General features: G+C 34.7%; 1 protein-coding gene across 11 annotated transcripts in view; it reads left to right on the plus strand.

The window, feature by feature from the left end:
- The window catches only part of BMPR1B (bone morphogenetic protein receptor type 1B), a 519,978-nt gene that overhangs the window by 313,662 nt on the left and 185,316 nt on the right, over nt 1-21,000 (plus strand). For 2 of the 11 annotated variants that reach the window (XM_056803303.1, XM_056803308.1), the window contains exon 1: nt 11,642-19,919. The exons of the other annotated variants lie outside the window; for them this stretch is intronic. The gene's annotated coding sequence lies outside the window, so the exon portion shown is untranslated. Of the gene's footprint in view, nt 1-11,641; nt 19,920-21,000 lie in introns of those variants that run through there. 11 annotated transcript variants of the gene reach the window in all.

Raw genomic sequence — 21,000 nt, forward strand, 5'->3', positions numbered from 1 at the left:
TGGTAAACTGGAAGGTTTGGATTAGCCAGCATGTGGAAGCTGGAAAACCTTTATTGATTTGAATGTAATAGCCCAGATAGTTATCATATGGCACCTATTGTGACAATTGAGTGGAAGGATAGATGTGAGGGGTTTTGTAGAGATAAAATAAGATTTTTGTAAAATACAAATACAAAAATATATTAATTACAAAAGTTGAAAAAGTGAAAAAAGTCATACATGATCCCCAGAGCAAAACAGAAATCAGGACTGATAGAATGGAGCATTTGACTATCGACTCCCTCAAGTTGGTAATTTAAACCAAGGCGGTAAATAGCATTAACTAGAGGCAATGCATAGACAAGGAAGTGGGCTAGCTAGACCCTAGAGAAAATACACTAGGAAGAATTTTGGGAAAGCCAAAAATGCAATATGTAGAGGATGATAGACAGTTTGAAAACCAAGGAAGTATAGTGTCTCTGGAGCCAAGAGAATATCAAGGAGACATATGAACTTGGGTATTTCTGGCTTCAAGACCAGCATCTTTATCCATGGTACCTCCTAGCTTCCATTGGGTTATAGACTGAGAAAGAGCACAATAGCACACCATACCTTTCTGTGAAGTTTTAGCAGTGAAGGCAAGGAAAGAGAGAGGTGGATGGAACTAGAGTTGGGTATAATAGAAAAGTCAAGGCTAGGCTTTTTAGTATTAAAGAGCTGATCATGTTGTAAAGATATGGGGAAAAAAGAATTATTGAGGGGGAAATCAGAGATCGTTTTAAATAATTAGAGAAATATTAATTGCTCATAGGTAGGCTAAGAAAACATAATAAAAATGAGAGGACTACCTAAGTTCAAATACTAACAGAATTTATCTAGATGAATAATATGTAAAAAAGTCAGAGAAAAGTGAAAAAATTGCAGAGGAAGTGGTTAGAGCAGTACCAGATTTTAAACTATTTCACAAAGCTTTAATCATCAAAACAGTTTGGTATTGGTTAAGAAATAGTGATTAATTAATGTAGAAGATTTGGTAGCCTGGATATGGAAGAAAATAAACATAGTGGATGCACCTGATTGAATCAGTGGATTTAGAGCCAACCCTAGAGAAAAGAGGTCCTGGCTTTAGTTTTGGCATCAGAAATTTACTAGCTGGGCAACTTTGGGCAACTCACTTAATCCCCATTGCTTAGTCCTTGTCTCTCTTTTGCATGATAGAAGGCAAGGGTTTAAATAAAAAGGGAAATAAGCAGTGTAACTGAGTATTTGTGAAATCCAAAGATCTGAGGTGTACCCCCAAAGCTTCACAGCATTTGACCCAACATTACTACTCCTAATACAACAACTATGATTACATCTATACCCCAAAGGGATCAAGGAAAGAGGAAAAGGATCCAAACATGCAAAAAATATTTATAGAACCTTTTATTTTTTGGTGTCATTATTGGAAACTGAGGTGACATGCATTAATTTGGAAATAGCTGAAAAATCATTTTATATAATTGTTATGGAATATGGTTTTCTTGTAAGAAATTATGATGGACATGATTTCTGGGAACCCTCACCTGAACTGATGAAAAACAAAATCATCTGAACTAGCAGAACAGTTTACACAACAACTACACTATGAAAAAGATAATCAACTGTAAAAAACTTAGTAACTCTGAATCAGTGCAGTGACCCATTATAATATCAAATGACTCATGAAGAAAAAGATCATACATCTCCAGTTATAGAAGAGACAGTCTCAAAGTGAAGCATTTTATTCTCCTTTTTTCCCCCTACCCCTATAAGAACATGGCTAATGTAGAATTTTACATGACTGCATATCTGTAGTGATTTTTACTTTTTTTTTGCCTGTGTAATCAGTGGAGTAGAAATGGATCGAATATGGACCTGCAAATAAAATTAAATTAATTTAAAAAAAATGACTAATCAACACATATTTATTAAGTGCTGACTTTGTGATCTTCATTGTCTTAATCTCTGGAGATTTGAGAAAAGAAGCATGTGCTGATGAAGATGAACAGGAAGTAGGTTGGTATGGCTTAGATTTTTGCACCAGATTAAGATGTAATTAGGAAATATTCAATACAATAAAAACACAGGCAACACTGATAATGTTAATATGTGGTTTTTTAAGTCAATATGCTATGGTCAGTCATCTTTGTGCATGGTTTAATGAAGTCATTTGAATTTTACTTGACAATCTAAAATTATATGGAAAAATGTAGAATAATAATGTTATGGAGAATACTCCATATTATACTCCAAATACAATCATAAGAGAAATTAAAATTATTTTAAATACTTAGTTTTTGTTTGAAACACACCAAGTTGGTGAACATGACAAAATGATGGTAGTGGTCAATGTTAGAGAGATTGTGTATAAAAACATGCTCACTAATACATTACTGGTAGAGCTGTGAATGAGTTCAAGAATTTTAGAAAACAAATTGCAATTATATAAATAATATGACTAAAAAAGTCTATACTCTTTGATCTGGATTTTCAACTGTTTAGTTATATATTATGAAGAGGTTACTAACAAAAAGAAATACATATATATGCATACACATATGCCTATGTATTTGTGGGTGTATACACACAAAAATGTATATATCAAAGTCTTTAAAGAAGCACTTTTTATGGTAGTAAAAAATTGGAAATGCTTATCAACTATGGAATGGTCAAACAAATTATGATACATGAATATGGATGAATAACACTGTTGGGTACAGTAGAAGGCTGCAAAAATAACTAGAGGTCTGGTTGTGAAGAAATTTAAATACAAAACAGAAAAGTTTTTATTCATTTTCCTAGATACTTTAGAGGAATGACGGTTTTTTGAGGTGCATGTGAGTGTGTGGTAGCAGAAAATGATCTAGTCTGATATGTAGTTAAGGTAAATCACCTTGGCCGTTGAGGGATGGATTGGAGAAGGCAAAGGCTTGAAGTAGAAATAATCATTAGAAGGTGGCAACTAAGGGGCAACTAAGAGGCTAATTGAATTGAGAACCAGACCCTAGAGACAGGAGGTCCTGCATTCAAACCCAGCCTCAGATACTTCCTGTGTGACCCTGGGAAAGTCATTTAATCCCCATTTCCTAGCCCTAACCACTCTTCTGCATACCTAGGTATTTTCTGATGTAAAATTCACTTGATCATGTACCTTCATTCAGTAGGTATTTCTTATATTCATTGCCCTCAACTGTAAATTGGTAATACGAATGGCATCCACCTGACAGGGTTGTTGTGAGGATCAAATGAGATATGTTTGTAAGGTGCTTATCACAGTACCTGGTAGTAGTAGGTTTATACAGGCTATTCTTTTCCCTCCCCTTTCCTTCATTGATTCGATGATCTATCAATAATTTAGGGTAATGTAAATTCTCCAATCACCTAATATTTTAATGATTTTAAGGTCATATTTGACATGTCTATGTTTCTCATTAATTATAAGACTTGATCAAAGAGGTTTTTTTAAAGCCCAATAGTTAAGAGTGGTGAACTTAACTTAGAATCAGGAAGGAATGTGTTCAAATCCTACCACATCATTTATGAACTGGGTGACCATTGGCAATTCATTTACCTTTCTGAGGCTTTTTCCTCACTTGTAAAATAGGGGTAATAATAGTAGTATCCACCTCACAAGATTATTGTAAAACTCAAATGAGGAAAAGCTAAATCGGATATGGAATAAGATTCTACCACCACTATAATTAAAGTTTTCACAGAAGCAATTTGATAGCTTTAACCAAGAGTTTAAGGCAGATAATAAATGCCATGGAGGAACCATCTTGTGATTGTGATATAGGAATCAGACCCCTCACTAAACCAGTATATAATAAAAGTATATAAAAAGTATATAATAAAAATATAATAAAAATAAATAAATATAATAAAAAAATAAAAATAAATTAAAAAATATAATTTAAAAAAAAGTCATGTTAGTAGTTTGCTCAGTAAAATTCAGTGTGAATGACCTAATGAAGCAAATGAGTGAATCTAGTCATGGAAGAATTTCAGTTTGGAGGGTCCCTGTTTGAGATCTCTGGGGCTAAGTCCCTAAGAGTGAATCACTCTTGGGTGGGAGAAGAGATTCCCTCTCCTCCTCTCCCTCCCTCCTGTTTTGTTTCTCATTCTTTGTCTGTCTTCCCTTCTCTTTGCTTTTTTCCTTTCTATTTCTTCATTCTTTCTCTTGCTTTCTCCCTTTTTTCTCTTATTCTTGTTTTCCTTCTCCTTTTCTATCTCTGTGTGTCTCTACACACACACACACACACACAGACACACAGACACAGACACACACACACACACACAGACACACAGACACAGACACAGACACACACACACACACACACACACACACCCTCTCTTTCCTCTCCTCCACTACTTTCATAGCAATATATCTGAGATTAGAGGCTATCCATTGGGGAAAATATATATTTAGCCAGAATTACTGGCTGAAGAGAGATAGCTTCAGTCAATATGACTCCCCTCATGATAGTGTTGACCATCAACTATTCAAAAGCAGTGACCTTTAGAACCCTTCAGAGAGCCAAGTTCCCTAATGAGAATTTCTTGGTTATTCTACAAAGAGAAAAGGCATTCTAAAACTTATTCTGTGTGTTTGCTAAACATGTTCTTCATTATTTTTAAAATTTTTGTGCCCACTGTCCCCATGAGTCCTGTGTGTATTCATCTGAGTATGTGCCCCAGATTCTTTGTGTAACCACTCTTTTTGCTATGCCATCTTAATGAATACTTTTGCTGACTGATTGCTAATGAGAAGTACAATGGTAGAGGCTTGTGAACAGCAGTATTTAAATTCAACCTTTCAGGTTTAAACCAGAACCCTGAAAGGTATAGCCAGTTGCTCTCTGGCTTCTTATTTCATCAGTGTGTGTGAGAATTGGGAGGTAAGCCCTATGGGGGTGCTGCATATGTAAAAAATTTTGAAGCACTCTAAATTGTCAATTACTGATATTATAATGAGAACTTCTCCAAAGACTCTCTGATTTGGGGTTTCTTGAAATAGTCTTGGCTTAGACTTCTGATTCTAATGTTCTGGATTGCCTGTTAGGCTTTGGAATCTTCATCATAGGACCTGGACACCTAGAAAGGCCACAGTAAAGATGAGTGTCTGGAGTAGTTCTCTTTGGGGAGTGGGGGGAGGTTCTGGAAGTAAGGCAAGAGATTTTAATTGACGCCTCAAAGTACAATTACCTCTAATATTTATTTCATCATAGCTATCTCACAAAGGCTTCAGGAAGTCATAGTTTGTTCAGTATCAATAATAACATAATGGAAGTTCATTACCTTTAAAACTGATTTCTGTGGAACCATGGAAAAGGAGAGCAATCTAAAATGAGAATACTGGTTTACATACCTGCTATCTCCTTCCTGATTCCTTTCCAAGTATCTATCTATATACCAATATAGAAAAAGTATCCCCAGCTCATTCTCCAGGAAGAAATAGATTAGTCAGAATAGGAATAGGGCCCAGAGAAATATTTTGTGAGGACAAGATGTTTAGCAAAACAGTTTTCACTGAGGGAGCAAATACACTGATTATCTCATATATTAATTTTATTATTGTTTGTTCTAATGATATCATGATATATCCTGCCTGCCTTCCAGAGTTTTTACTGATTTGCACTGCATATTTGCCAAAGAGAGGTGTCAATATTTTACACATTCAGTGTCAAGCTGGTGAGAACATTTCACTCACTTTCCCCCCCTGAACCTTTGGATATGTCCAAAGCTTAAAAAAAATTATATATAGATATATGTATATGTATATGTATATGTATATGTATATGTATATCTATATATAACATATATTATTTTATATAATTTCCTTACATATATTTCATATTCTATATTTATAATTTTCATGGTTTTTTATTATAACATAGTCTTAATTTCTTTCAAAAATAGAGTAAAAAGGGATGCATAAAATTATTATGTCATGTACTATTCATTCAACTTGTAGTTAATATTGGTCAAACTGTCCAAGAATTCACACGTGACATATGGACTAGGTCCCCCCAGATATTATCTGTCTTCAAAAATATGTAATTAGATTGTAAATTTTATTATTTGGATTAATACAACAGGTAAACAATATCATTTCAAAATTATCTTGGAACCTTATTATTTCTAATAAAATTGATGTCCTTGGATATTGTATCCAAGTTTGATCCAACTTGAATCCAGTTTTAAACCAAATATTGCTACAGAACAAAATAGTTTTACAGTGATATTGTTGTATTTTGACATTCAATCATACAAAATAACAATTTTTTCAGACTCCATATTCAAAATATTCCCTGACTTTCCATATGAACCCAGAGATTAGTTTAATATGTTGAGATATTTAAAGTTTTGTCTTTGTAAATAAGAAAATAAAATGGAACTTTAATTTAGATAAGCCTTATGATCTTTGATTTTCTTTGTAGGATTTTTTCCTGTATAACTGTCTTGGCTGATAATCTTCAAAATGTGTTATAATTAGATATTCTTCTTATTGTTCACTTTTTGCTTGGCCCATTTGGGAAAATCAATTTAATTTAAACATGTTTTTATGAAATACTATGAGCAAAAGACATACCAACAGTAAACCATAATAGTACTGGCTCTCAAGGAGTTTACATTCTTCTGAGCAGGCTTACAAAGAAAATTTAAAATTTCATATGTCATAGTGAATATTATATATAGTGAATAGTAAATAATTAGTGAATAAAAAGTGAATATTATATATAGGGAATAGGAAATAATTAGTGAATAAAAAGTGAATATTATATATAGGGAATAGGAAATAATTCTGCATTGTAGGGAAATATGCTATATGACAAAAACTATTATTTGATCACTATGGACAAATATAAGTGGGAGACAGATTATAAAGAGATTTAAATATTGAACATGAGAGATTGAGACAACTTTTACAGGGACCCACTAAATTTATTTGATCAGATAGTGACAGAGTTAGACATAGGCTTTAGGAAAATGAGTTTGTTTTGGTGAATGAAGTAGAAAAAGCAGGAGGTGTGTAAGAAGAATGAATAAACACTCATTGTATGCCAGTCCTCAAATTGGAGGCCTCAGAGGTAAGGAAACTCCCAATGACAGGAAGAGGAATCCTTGGTGGTGGGATGATCAAGGAAGTTGAAGAGTAATGGGTCATTGATGACATTGACTTCGTAGGTCTGCTGACTTTTCTAATCTGGAGGACCTTTCTAACCTAAGGTATTCAAGGGGGTGAATAAATCTGTATACAGAGCTAAAAATGATCTGTGGCCAATAAAGAGAAATGGATTCCATTTCAATAAGATACATGGTTATTATTCTAAAAGAATTTTTTGAGAGCCTTGAATTGATTTTTGACTTAATTGTTTAAGCATTTAACCCTTTAAGTACATTGGTAAGAATGTGCCAATGTTATAATTTTGATATGAATAATAGTTCAGTGTCTTCAGCAAACTGTCAAGTTATTTTCATTGATTTTGTATTAATATTGGAGCAGAGACAGTCATTTTTAGTGCTTTTGCAGCTGTAAAAACATGCCTATTACAAAAACAGACTAAACTGTATCACAGGGTTCCTGGTGCCAGCAGCATTTTATGCTTCATTATGGACCCAACATTTAAAACATCTGTCCTTCATTTAGCATATTATAAGTAAGAGTTTTAAAAAACAGTATAGGCAAAATTATAAGGATTTACACAAAGCTGATTTTCTATAGGTGGTTTGGAAGGAACAAAATTTCTCGGAGAAAAATTATTCCTTAATAATTCATAGAGTTGGGTTGGTATTCCAGTATCTCCCATAAAAAGTAAGCTGTCATCTTACAGAAATGACCAGTGGAATCCATGGTTATGACAAGAAAATATTTTTAAAGCATTCCTTAAGGGAATATATTTTATAATCATCTTGGGGGAAAAAAAAGAACAAATAGAAAGTTAGGTCTTCTGTGTTTTGCTCTCATTTTCTTTTCTGACTCACTCTCTGAGCTCCTCTCAAAGTGACTTGAACACCTTCGTTCTCTAAACATTTGTTGTCTGCAAATCTTAACTTCAGGAAGTCACAGGTTCCAGGGAACAAATATGTGATGTCATTGGTTAATTCTGATGAAGGAAACTAATTTGGAAGTTAAAGCACAATTTTAGAATTTATTTTCAGAGTAAATATCCTCAAAAGGGAGTTGTTTTACAGACTTGATCATATGAAAAGAGCAACATTCTGTTATTTCATACCCATTTCTTTAACTCTTAGGTCCTTATATTTTTTTAAATATGCCAATTTGGTAGGTATGAGTGCTCCCTTTAATTATACAACTCATAATCCTCTCAACTCTTTTATAAAAATCAGTGTTTCTACCTTTTTGCATCCTGACCCACTTTGATATTATCATGAATTCTATGAATCTCTTTTCAGAACAACATTTTTAGGCACATAAAATTAAATGCAGAAGATAAAATGGGAAATTAATTAAACAATATAATCTTATATGTATCTTTTTAAAAAGTCTCCAGATCCAAGTTAAGAACACCTGATACAGATGGCCTTTATAAATTAGTGTGGCCCAGTATAATCTTCACTTATGTTGAGGTCCCACCTTAAAGTGATGGTTTTTTTTGAATCTTGTTAGACTGTTTACTGGGCAACAGTTAATATAGTCCTTTGCTAGCCCAATCTTCCAAATCCCATTATCCTTGAAACCATCATTAGCTATCGTGATAGGATTTTAGTTCTATCCTGGTTTTTTTTTTGGGGGGGGGGTTTACTTTAAAATGTGAGTCAAAGGTTATGAATGGCAGAATCTACTTCCCATTTTTATGTTTCAGTTGGGTTCTGAAACTCAGTCTTACTGGTTCTTTTTCCACTATGTCATGCTATCTTCCTTATTCCTATTATCTGGTTAAAATTTACTTGTGCCTGATAGTTTTGTAATAATTCTGTCCCCATGCCCATGTCTTGGCATCTAGATGAGAACTGGAGTAATGAATGTATTTTACTTTTCTGACATTCTACCTCTTGAGAGATCTCTTCCAGAAAAATTACACTTGTTTTAAAAATTAATAAACTACATAAGAAGCTCTGTACTAGAACTGACTTCTTCTGGAATAGTAGTATTCATTATTTTATATGTCTATATTTATATATAGTTTATAACTATAAACACTTTTTATGCTTTTCATATCAACACTAATTCTAGATAAAACCCCCTCTGTATGCCATTAGAGAAGTAACCTTTTTTTGTATGTACAGCTCTACTTAGCACAGTGCCCAGAACATAGTGCTTAATACACATCTTTTGCTTGATTAATATAGGTTTGTATCATCTAAAGCAAGTCTTTATTTTTTTCTTGATCTTTCCTTCCTTCAGATGTTCATTCCTTTATAAAATTTTTTTTCTAAATATGCAATAGAAGTTACCTTTTCTTTATGTAGAGAGAAAGTCTCTTATGAAAGTATAGACAACAAATAGATAAGATTTGATTTGATTTTTTTAAAAATTAAACTCCTCCCTCCCCTCCCCACACAACAGAACGCATCATCTGGCAAAGATATATAATACGTTTTATATACATATAAAATATATTTCCTGTTTCCTCTTCTCAGTTCATTCTGTGCAGGTGAGCACTCAAAAGTTATTCTTCAAATATTACATTTGTAGCTGTAGATAATCTGTTGATTCTGCTCGTTTCACTCATTATTCTCAAGATGTTCTTTCCAAGTTTCAAAAAATTATTCTGCTCCTCACTTCTAATGGCACAGCAGCATTCCAAAGAAATAAGATTTAAACAGAGAAGGCAACTGTGCGGTATGGTCATGGCCAGTTTACCAGGCAGATGAGTGGCATCATTTGCCACACTGTGACAGATAGATATTTTCAAACAAACAGAAAATTTTGTGCAAGTAGATCACTTCTTAATGGGAGAAGTGAGCCAGAAAAGGACCAATCTATTCATAATTCTTGTGGTTTGGAGGAGCATCCACTCAGTATTGCTGCCCTTCCATCTTGGCATCTCTCTTTTCTGTAGAGAGCCAGGGTTTTTTGCTGAGTTGAATCTCCATCTCCATTATCTTTCCGTTTCCACTTTATTTAGGCTAGTGAGGTTGGGTAAAAAACAATCAAACAAACAAATCATCATTTCCTGTAAACTCCTTTGCTAATTAAAGCATACAAAGAACATACAATAAACAGTGCTTTGAAATTGTCAGTATAAGTTAAGGATTCATGAGAGCTGAGGAATGATGACTTTGGAACATAAACTGGTACTATGTGTTGTCAGTTTCAACTTATTGTCTTTTCCTGAGTAGATTGGACATTTTATTTATGTTTTGAGTTGTTTTACTCATATATGATTTATCATTCCTTCTCAGTAGTTAATTCCTTGTACATCTTTTTTGTTTATTTTGTTCTTTCTACTTAATCTATCATGGTGCTGGTTTATGATACACTCCATTTCAAGCCCTCAGAGTAATCTCCTCAGTCTATCTCACAGCACATATCCTATCACTTGCTATTTTTTGTCTTTTGATTTTTTTCCCTGAATAACATCTGTTCCTATTTCTCAATGCATGTGGCCAACACTCTTGTTCAAGTCCATACCATCTCCTTTGCAATAGTTTCTTAATTGTTGTCCTTGTATCTCTCCTCTGCAACTTTACCTCCACAAAACTATCAAAGTGATTATGGTAGACATTGGTCTATCAGTGTAACATTGTTTCCCAGTAAAACTCTAGTAGTTCCCTATTATCTTGAGCTTCAAATACAGATTTCTCTGAAATTTGAAAATCTTTACAACTTGCCTCCTACTATCATTTCTAGCATTGTTATAATTTATTTTTTTTTCATATACTTTCAAGTTTTGACAAACTCTTCTTTTAGCTGCTACTCCGATATGAAAGATTCTCTGTGTCATTGTAAAGGCTATCCCATTCCTCTAATCAAGATCAACAACCTCTCTGATATTTAGTAAGTTGCCTAGTAGGTTGTTAGTATTTCCCAAGATCATAGAAGTGTGTATGAAGGGTGAACTTGAACTTAGGTCTTTCTTCTTACTCTTAAGTCAACTCCCTCTCCACCATCTTAAGTTGCTTTTTAAATTTCAGGTGGACTTTGGGAAATAGGTGTGTTTTCACCAATAGAATGTAACCATCTTAAGGTTAAGGACTGCTTTATTTCTATCTTTTTATTTCTTTTTATTCCAGAAAATGAGAGGTGACTAGTAAATGACTGACTTAATTTTGATACTTCTTGATTAGGAGGGCATGCTTTACTATTTCTTTAGGACTGAAAGTATACACAGATAGTGATGAAATTTGGAGGAGGTGTATTTCCTTCACATTTGTGTAGACAGTAAAATATTCTGAATATTATTGGAGGTAGAGGGAAAACATCATAAGCCGGAGTTTCTCACTCATTCCAACACTTAGGTAGTTCAGTGGGACCCTTCATTGAGGTTGGAGAGAAAATAGTCTTGTATTATTTCTTAAGAAACCTAGATTCTAATTCATCATCCTAGTGCAAACATCAGCAATATGGAAATAGGTTCTGATCAAGGACACATGTAAAACCCAGTGGAATTGTGGGTCAGATACAGGAAGGGGTGGGGTAAGGGAAAGGGGAAGGGGAGGGAGGGAAAGAATGTGATTCTTGTAACCAAGGAATAATGTTCTAAATTGACTAAATAAAATTTTCTAAAAAATAAAAAAGGAAAAGAAAAAGAAACCTAGAACCACATTTTTTAGGTGAGGACATGAGATCCAGAGAAATTATGAACTACCCAAGATTTTGTAGTGGAAGGTAGAGTCGGATTAATCCTGAAAAATGGATTATTGTTACATACTTTTACCAAAGTTTGCCATGATTTTTTTAAATGACATTTTCATTTCTTTCAAGTTTTTGTATCCCCTTCTGTGTCTTTTCTTATCCAAAATTGGCCTGAGTACCAGAGAACAGTTCTGATTAGATTTGGTCACTTATGGAAGAGGCAGGCAGAGATGGGAGATATGTAATGGAGGGATTGATTGAATGGTATTAAAGAGAGATAGTTAAGTTAAGATGGCCCAGTTAAGGGCCAGGGATATGAGGAGTAGATGTTTTTTGTCCAGGAGGTAGAAGGAGGGGTAGATGGGTTTGTTCCTTCAATCAGAAATATCTCCTCACTAAACCTGCCCTTTCCCTTTCTTCTAATAACTGTAATTTGAAATATTCTTCATCCCTCTTGGAAGAGAGAGAAATCAGTTTTTCTCATTTCAGCTGAGCTACTGTTCTTCACTCACACTGGAGTCTGGATGGTAGATAATAGTCTTTATTCTAATAATTAAGTGGGTCAGGGTTAAACAGGAAAACTGGCTATAGCATTTTGGGGTTCTAGAGGAAAGACATGAAAGGAGGTCCCTGCCTAACAATTTCTTTTCCTTCCCTCCAATTTGAGAGATTTGGGCTTCACAGCCTGGCCTCCCAGTGATTCAGTTTGGGAGAACCCTGGTCTTATCACGGCTGAGCAATGTCTAGACCCAGGGTGTCACAGGGGTGTGATAGATATTGAAAATTGCTTCTTCCAAGTTCTTGCCACCTCTCTTTGGGGATCTTTGAGGGGAAGATGATTGGGTTCAAATAGGTATCAAGTTCAGTGCTCAGGAACTGGTCTCCAACCAGACCTTCTCCTTTGCCTTCTCAAGACCTAGACACCCCACTGTTTCCTTCCTTGAATCTCCTCTTCTTCAGGATTCCAAACCCTTTCCTCTATCCCCCACTGTGAATGGAAACCATTGCAGTTCTTTCACTCTCTGTTAAATCAAGTCTCTGGATCCTTCCTCTACCACAGAGACTGGTTGGAGATATGGGTGTCAGTCATTCTGTCACTCTCTTTACTCAGTTCCTTAGATGAATCAATTCCTGGAGAAGCTCTGTGCCATTTCAGTTGTGATAATTGATAACAAAAGCACTATTTGAGCTACCTTCTCTAGTGGGAACCATATTCATAGAAGCCAATGAAATAGTAACTGTGAAAAAAGTCTATAAATCAGAAAGCTGTATACAGAAAAAAACATGATTAGGATTTTGAGTTTTATATATCTCTTTATTTGATCCTCATGATATTTTGAATCTTGTTGGCTTTCATCTGTAGTCTTTTTGCCTCATCTCATCTCATAGCCTCATAGAAGCAAAAAAGCTATGGGAATGGTAAGGTTCCTGAGGGAAAGTCATGGTAGAGAAGTCAGGGAAGTCCTAAAGTAGTTCCTCTAAGGTATGAAAAAAGATACCTCAATTGAGTTTCTTGCCTAAAAGGATATTTTGAAGTTCAGGGTTCCATTCTCCAATCAGAGAGGCTAGGTTAGTGATAAGTTATAGTACCCGTTGATAGCACTTTAAAAGATGATGAGGTTTTTGCAATAATGAACTTCCTTTGCTATGGTAGAGAAGTCAGAGAAATTCCCACATAGTTCATCCTGGTGACAAATGAAGAGAACAAAGTGGAGAGTATACTTCTGATGAAATAATTTTTGAAAAATAGATATAATTGAACTAGAGATTTTTGAATGAGAATAAAATTTGAGTATATTTATTTCTCAGCTTTTGATTGGTTTTAAAAAAGATTATATCCTAGAGTATTAAAACATATCTTCATGAAGAAATGAAGGAAAACTATTTAGTCATGACTGGAAACAAAATGAATTTCAATTACATTTAATGAAGTGTCATTGAAGAAAGAATAAAAGCTATTTGGAGACAGAGTAACTTAATCCTAAAGAATGTATATGCCTGAATATCAATCAATGAAACAAATTTCATTCATGAGAATGAAAAATGAGAAAAAATTTAAAATTTTATGAGATGCAATCAAAAGAGTCCTGAAATAGAATAGATAATCTGTGTGAAACTATTGCTGGTTATGGTAACTGATGTAGGTTAGATAGCTGCTGCTGGTATGGGGACACACCTGAGGGCTGCTTAGTTACAATGGTGGTAGAGGTACTAGAGAGATAGAGAGATAGAGAGAGATGCTATTAGAGGGGAATCTGATGTTGCTTATTTATAATGGAGATAGATGAGAGATACTCCTAGAGAGATGCTGCCACAGATAGAGGGATGCGGCTGCAAGGGAATGCTTTGGGGTCTTGCCTATTGATCCCTATTTGAAGGCTAATGGATCAATCTATTTCCTACCCTCTTTCTCTTTCACTTCCTCTCTTAACCACCCACTTCTTGAAGCCTTTGGCTTCCTCCCTCCCCCTGCGTGGGCTATGAAGATACTCTTGTTTTCTTTCTCAGGTAAGGGGTTTATTGGGAAACAACAGGATGGGAAACTGAGGAAAGGGGGATGAGGGTTTCCCTAATCTATAATCAGAATTTGAGGGTTTGGGAAATCAGTCCAGTAACAACTGTGACAGAGGGACAGTCAAAGAGATGGATGGAGGACAACTGTTTAATATCTTCTTTCTTCACAAAGCCACCATGGTCTCTCAGCTTAATTTCAGAAGCTCCCCCTCAAGGGTCCTTCAGCCTGGGACAGAAGCTAACAATATCAGTTCAGGGCTTCTCTACTTCAGCCAGCCACCAAGAAAATTTCTCCTTCAGCCTGGCTTTCCTCCAACTCTTGGTCAGTCAAATTCCAGAGAGAGACAGACAGTTTCAACTCCCAGAGAGAGACAGAATCAGTTCCTTCTTTGGTTGGAGCCCAAAGCCAATTCAGCCCCCCAAGGGTCCTTCAGCCAGCTTCAACTGCCTCTCCTGGGAACATTCCATTTGGAACCTTCTTGATTTTGCCGACAGTTCCCCAGTCTTGGTTCATGTATCTTGGCTTGTTCTGCAAAACCTCTCTCTCTGCATGTCTCTATCACAGTCCTCAGGGGAAAGATTACATCTCTAAAAACATTTTCATTAAAAGAGAAAATATATAGGGGGCAGCTGGGTAGCTCAGTGGATTGAGAACCAGGCCTAGAGACGGGAGGTCCTAGGTTCAAATCCGGCCTCAGCCACTTCCTAGCTGTGTGACCCTGGGCAAGTCACTTGACCCCCATTGCCTACCCTTACCACTCTTCTGCCTTGGAGCCAATACACAGTATTGACTCCAAGACGGAAGGTAAGGGTTTAAAAAAAAAAGAGAGAAAAATAGATCCACCAATTTGACTTGTGACTAAAAAAAGCCCAAAAAACTGGAAACCCAACAAAGTTGAAACTATCAACTGATCACTGACATAGACATTATGAAAAAAAAATGATCAAAAATTAAATCAAAAGAACACTGAATTATATAAAATTGGAGCTTTAAAATAAAAAATCTAAATACTTAAGTAATTTGCTTTTGTTAAAAGAAGAAATAAAATCATTTATTTTGAAAAAGGGAAAAAAGAATTCAGAAGTGATAAAAATTATTAGAAACTATCCTACCTAAAACGTATTACAATATTACTGACAAATTTAGTTAAATGGAAAAATATTTGCAAAAATTAAAAATACTCAGGTTAACAGGCAAAGAGGAAATGGTAGTAATATTTTACAGAAGAAATAATGGTTTACATGCAAAGTCTTAGAGAACCAACTAAAAGTTAATTGAAATAGCAATGTCAGCAATGTTGTAGAATGTAGATAGAACAAAAGTGACTTTTATTTAACATTATCCCAGAATATATGAAATATTTCATTGTCTACCTACCAAGACACAGAGACTCTAGAACTACATAATTAAAACTACAAAATAATCTTAATGGAAATAAAGACAAAAGAAAGTAATTGGACAAATATTACTTGCTTTGTTTGGGCATAACTAATATGAGAAAAATTAAATTAATACAAGTATTCTCATAATATGAATCAAACTACTAAAGAATTACTTTTAGAACTAAAGAAATAATAATCATATTCAGCTGGATGAACAAAATTTTAAGAATCTCAAGGGAGCTAATGAAAAATGTTGGAAGAATGTGAGCCTAGATGTATTAAAAATGTGGGGGGAAAATGCTCATGCCATTTGATAAAAAAGAAATGTTCCAAATAACCAATAAACAGAGCATTGGAAAGAAAGTAAGTTCCCAGGTTTTAAGCTCACATCCATTAGATTGGAAAAGATTTTTTTTTAAAAAAACAGTAAAATAACAAATGTTGGAAGGCCTATGGAAAAACAATTGTATTCATGCACTGTTGACAGAGCTGTGAATTGTTCAGGTCATTCTGGAAAGCATTTTTGAGTTACACTCCAAAAGTCACTAAATTGTGAACAACTATTAATGTCTCTGCTATTTCTATATACCCTAGGAAATAAAAGAAGTAAAAAAGGAGAGTGCCTAAATGTATTCACTGTAGGCCTTTTTAAAGTGAGTGAACGAACATATTATGACATAATGAATGTATTCAAAATGATACTTATGATGGTTTCAGAAAAATCCGAGAAGAGGAATGTAAATATTCAAGTAGACTTTGTATAACAACAGCTATTGTAAAATCAAATACCTTTGAAAGACTTAAAACTAATTTACAATCTCTCTCATCAGGCAGTGTCCAACCATTCATTGAGATAAATTTATATTGATAAAAATAAAGATAATTTATGTTACCCACATCTTGACAGAGATTTGATTGATTCAAGATATAAAATGAGACAGATTTTTGCCTGTGAAAAATGTGGTAATTTTTTTTGAATATGCATACTTATTAAAAAATACAGTTTTCTGCTTCCTTTTAATGGACTGGAAGAGATAGAAAATCGATTCTTGTTAATTGAAAAATGAATCAAAAAAATTTTTTACAGATACTCTGTAATGTCTTTATTGAGACCAGAGAAGTAGTGGATCTAGGTAATTGTGAAAGAGACTACTTTTTGTAATGATGAATGGTGAACTTTTAGTGAATTTATTAGTATCTTTTTTTCATAATTAGAATTTATCTAGTATGCCTTTCTCCTCCATCCCTTATAATAAGTAAAGTTTATAAAGAAAAAAAATCTTCATGATCCATCAAGACATTGAAAAATGTCTGAAAACATACATTTTACAAAACTTGTAGGCTTTTTACATCTGACAAAGTGAGATGGGAGCATGCGCTGATACATCTTTCTTTAGAGTCATCAGATCAGTATTGCATGTAATTTCACAAAATTCATGACTAATTATTTGATATTTGTAGTTTTTCCTTTTATAGTTTTCTCAGTATGTATATATATATATTTTTCTTGTTTCTGCTTTTTGCACTCTGAATCAGGCCATGTAAATTTTTCCATACTTTTCTGCGTTCATCTTATTTTACAGGATAACATTGCATTCATGTTTCACAATTTATCTATTCACCAGCTGATGGACATCCACTTTGTTTTGAATTATTTTTTATCACAACAGGTTCCGCTATAAATATTTTAGTGTGTTTTGTCCTTTCTTCTGCTCATTATCCTCTTTTAACATAAATTTAATAGTATAATCAACACCCTAATGGGGAAGATAATCTGAAATGGGAAGTTACTAGTAGCTGGGGAAACTGAACAAGGATAGGAAATGAAAGAGCTTCCACTTGAATGTAGATGGTAAAACTAAGAGGCTGCCATTCCCTAGTTTTTGATAGCATATATGCACACACATAGGTGATACAGTGGTGTGTGTGTGTGTGTGTGTGTGTGTGTGTGTGTGTGTGTGTGTGTGTGTGTGTGTGTGTGTGTGTGTGTAGCCTACTATGGCTAGACCCTGGATTTCTTGGTGGGGAGTCAAAGTGTAATAAGGATGAAATATAGGAAGGAACCATATCATTGAGAGTTTAAATGCCAAACAGGAGACATGATCTTGAATGCAATAGAAAGCCACTGGAGTTTGGCATTTTAAGGAGTGTAGTTTGCAGTAAAGGAATCCTTTTAGGGACTAATGATAGCCTAGGTGAGAGTTATCAAGCATCTGAAAGAGTATGTTAGCTATCCAAGTAGAGAGTTGGAGGATTTTATGAGAGATGCTATGAACATAGAAACAAGATTTCTCAACCTATTGCAGATGAAGGGTATTATGGGGAAAGATTTGAGAAGAATCCTAAGATCCTGACTGAGAGGATTCTAGTGTTCTAAGCAATAATAGAGATCATCAAAGTGTGGGAAGATGGAAAACAGAGGTGCAAGATACTGAATTTTGTTCTGGGCATGTTGTATTTTAAATGCCATGGAGATATCGAATCCAAGATATTAAAATCAGTACTTGGTGATGTGGTTGCTGAAATATAAGAAAGTAAAAATGACTGAATCTCAGAATCATTTATTTAAAAGGTTATAATTAAACCCTTGAGGGATGATGGGATTATTAAATTCAAAAGTAAAGAGGGAAAAGAGGTCTTGGGTTAGAGCTTTTGAGGCGTTGTATTTGGGGGTACATTAGGTAAAAAGAGCCTATCCAGTAGTGGCTTCTTGACCTCTAATTATCTACTGTGCCCACCCCCAATTTCTCCTCCTTCTCCCCACCCAGGAGACTGTTTTCCAGATCAGAGACCATAACCAGCTAGAGTTTTAGAATTACACTCTTGGTAGGACCAAACCATCCTGATGGGTGAGATTTCAAAATCACTTTATCTGCTATATCTAGTCAGCCCCAAATGTTGCTTTAAATACCAGTTTTCTACTTCTTTAGGCTGCAAATGCTTGGCAGAACTTGCCATCTACCATGCCAGGCTGTGACTGTTGATTGGTCTATGCTTTCACTCCTATTTCCTTTGACTCCCTCTCTCTCACTTGGACACCAGTGCATACCTGACTGATGCTCCTTGAAAACAGGAACACCTTCCTTTCTTTATTTGTAGCCCCAGCATTTGTCACTGTGCCTAGCAAAAAGGGAGGCACTTAACAAGTACTTTTTAAGTTAATTTCCCAAACACTTACCTCTATTAACTTTGAGTTTTTTGAGAGTCTGATTCTCTGGAGTTCTATGCCTTTCTGTCCTCTAGGTTGATGTACAAGTGTAGCAATGCCAGCTCTTTAAAAGCAACAATGATTGTTTACCAGATTTGCTATAGATGACTCAATTACTTGGTGGGAATTAAATCAACACTTCAAATTATTCTCCGCTGTTCACAAGCTCTGGTCCCAGACATCATGGGATATGCTACTAAATACATAGAAAGGTGGTTACTATGTTGAACCCTAGTTTAACCATACAGGATGCTGAATTTATGAATAAAATCTTCCAGCTCCTGGGAGAGTCTGAGTCTTTTATTTAAATGAAGCACTCTGACAGCTTGCTTACGCAGTGGATAGAGCACTATTTTCGATTTGGGGGAATTTGGGTTCAGATCTGGTCTAAGACATTCTAGCTGTGTGACCCTGAGCAAGTCACTTAATTCCAATTACCTATCCTTTGCTGCTCTTCTTAGAAATTTGTTGCTTAGTTGCTGTCTTGCAATTGATACTAAGATAGAATGTGAAATTTGTTCTTAAAAAAATGGAGGCACTAAAAACTAATTTGTTTATAACAAGAGATACATTTACTATTTTAGTTTATTTCCATTATTTGCAGATTTTATTATTATATAATGATGTAATGCAGTAAATACAGTGAAGTCTTGTTTTTCTAGATGGGAATATGGCTTTTGAAAATGGTAAACAAACCACAGAAATTTGGAGATTCATTTTTAGGCAAGATGGTAATGAGGCTTGAACTACGAGTTGATTCTCAAGTTCAGTATGAGCTGTGTTTACTGATCTTTTTCTGCTGCTTCTTGTTAATTGGCACCTCAAATTCTTTACTAATTAATGGGATGGGAAGGGTCAGGTGGCGCCATTCTATTTTGATAATCCTTGTCAGCAGTTTGTATAATCTCCTTGTTTAATTATAACAAATGTGCAATAGGGGTACATGAACTTTCAACAGCTTCTCCCCTTGTGTCCCCCCCCACGGGTCTTTGAGCAGAGATAACTTTGCACTTGCAGTTTCATTTTGTTGAATATGCAAAGCCTGTTTTGGTAAGTTTTTATGCAGTATTGCTTCAATAAAAGTGGAAGTCATTAACTATATGGCTGTATGGGTCCCCATAATGCTAAAAATTTATTATACTCAGAAGAATTTAAATGATAAATCTCACTCTTCTGTGTGGCGTGGGGGATAGGAGGGGGACAGAGGGAGGAAGAAGTACAGAGAGATTTAGCTTAAATAGAAGCATTTAAATTTAAGAGTACTTAATGACTGAAAATATTGCTCTAATGTTTTTTCTGGAAGGAAGAGTCTAGGCAGGAAGTCAAAATAAACTCAACCAATTTACTTAAGAGTTTGCAAGTTTCAGCTGTGAAGAGAAGAGATAAATGATTCTTTTGGGGCACAGATATGTACTAGAAGGGTGTTTTTTATATGTTTTAAGTTTAAAGAAGCTTTTCAAATTTTCAGACTTGGAGGTGGGGTTAGGATTAGAAATTTGACACTTCAACATTTTGGTTGTAGTTTCTTACATAATCCAAGCAATGGAGTTATTTATTTTTTGGTGGGGGGGTATGGAGGGCTAGATGCCAAAAAAACACCTTCTTGGCTATTTTACATTGGAACTTTGTGGAAAGGAAATAGCACCCAATTTATAAGAAATCCAACATAAACAAACAGAGCTATAATAGGAAATGGCACTAATGCCAATTTCTAAGGCTTGGTTTCACATTCATTATTCAGATAAAACTTACTGGGCTTAGTCCTCTTAGTTTGGAATCTAACCATATCCAAGATCTACTGTTCTCTACTAGTCCATTAGAGGAGAACTTTGATTTGCTTGCTATTTAGACAGACAAAGAGCAAGCAAGCACAGACCATTTAAAATGCAATAAAAAAAAACAAAACTTGATCCATAACATGTTATCTTTAAGACAAAGGGTTCAAATCCCTTTAGATTTCAAAGTATTCTTTTGTTTTTCAACCCTTGTTTTAAAGAATGTCATGACTAAGATGACTTCATTTGAAATCTCACAGAATATTTATCCCTCATCTTCTTTTGAGATAGACATAGATGGAGGGGAATACATGTGTGCATGTGGGGAATTCTCAAATAAGTAAACTCTTTTTCAC

This window comes from Monodelphis domestica, chromosome 6 (genome assembly GCF_027887165.1).
Source record: "Monodelphis domestica isolate mMonDom1 chromosome 6, mMonDom1.pri, whole genome shotgun sequence".
NCBI lineage: Eukaryota > Metazoa > Chordata > Mammalia > Didelphimorphia > Didelphidae > Monodelphis > Monodelphis domestica.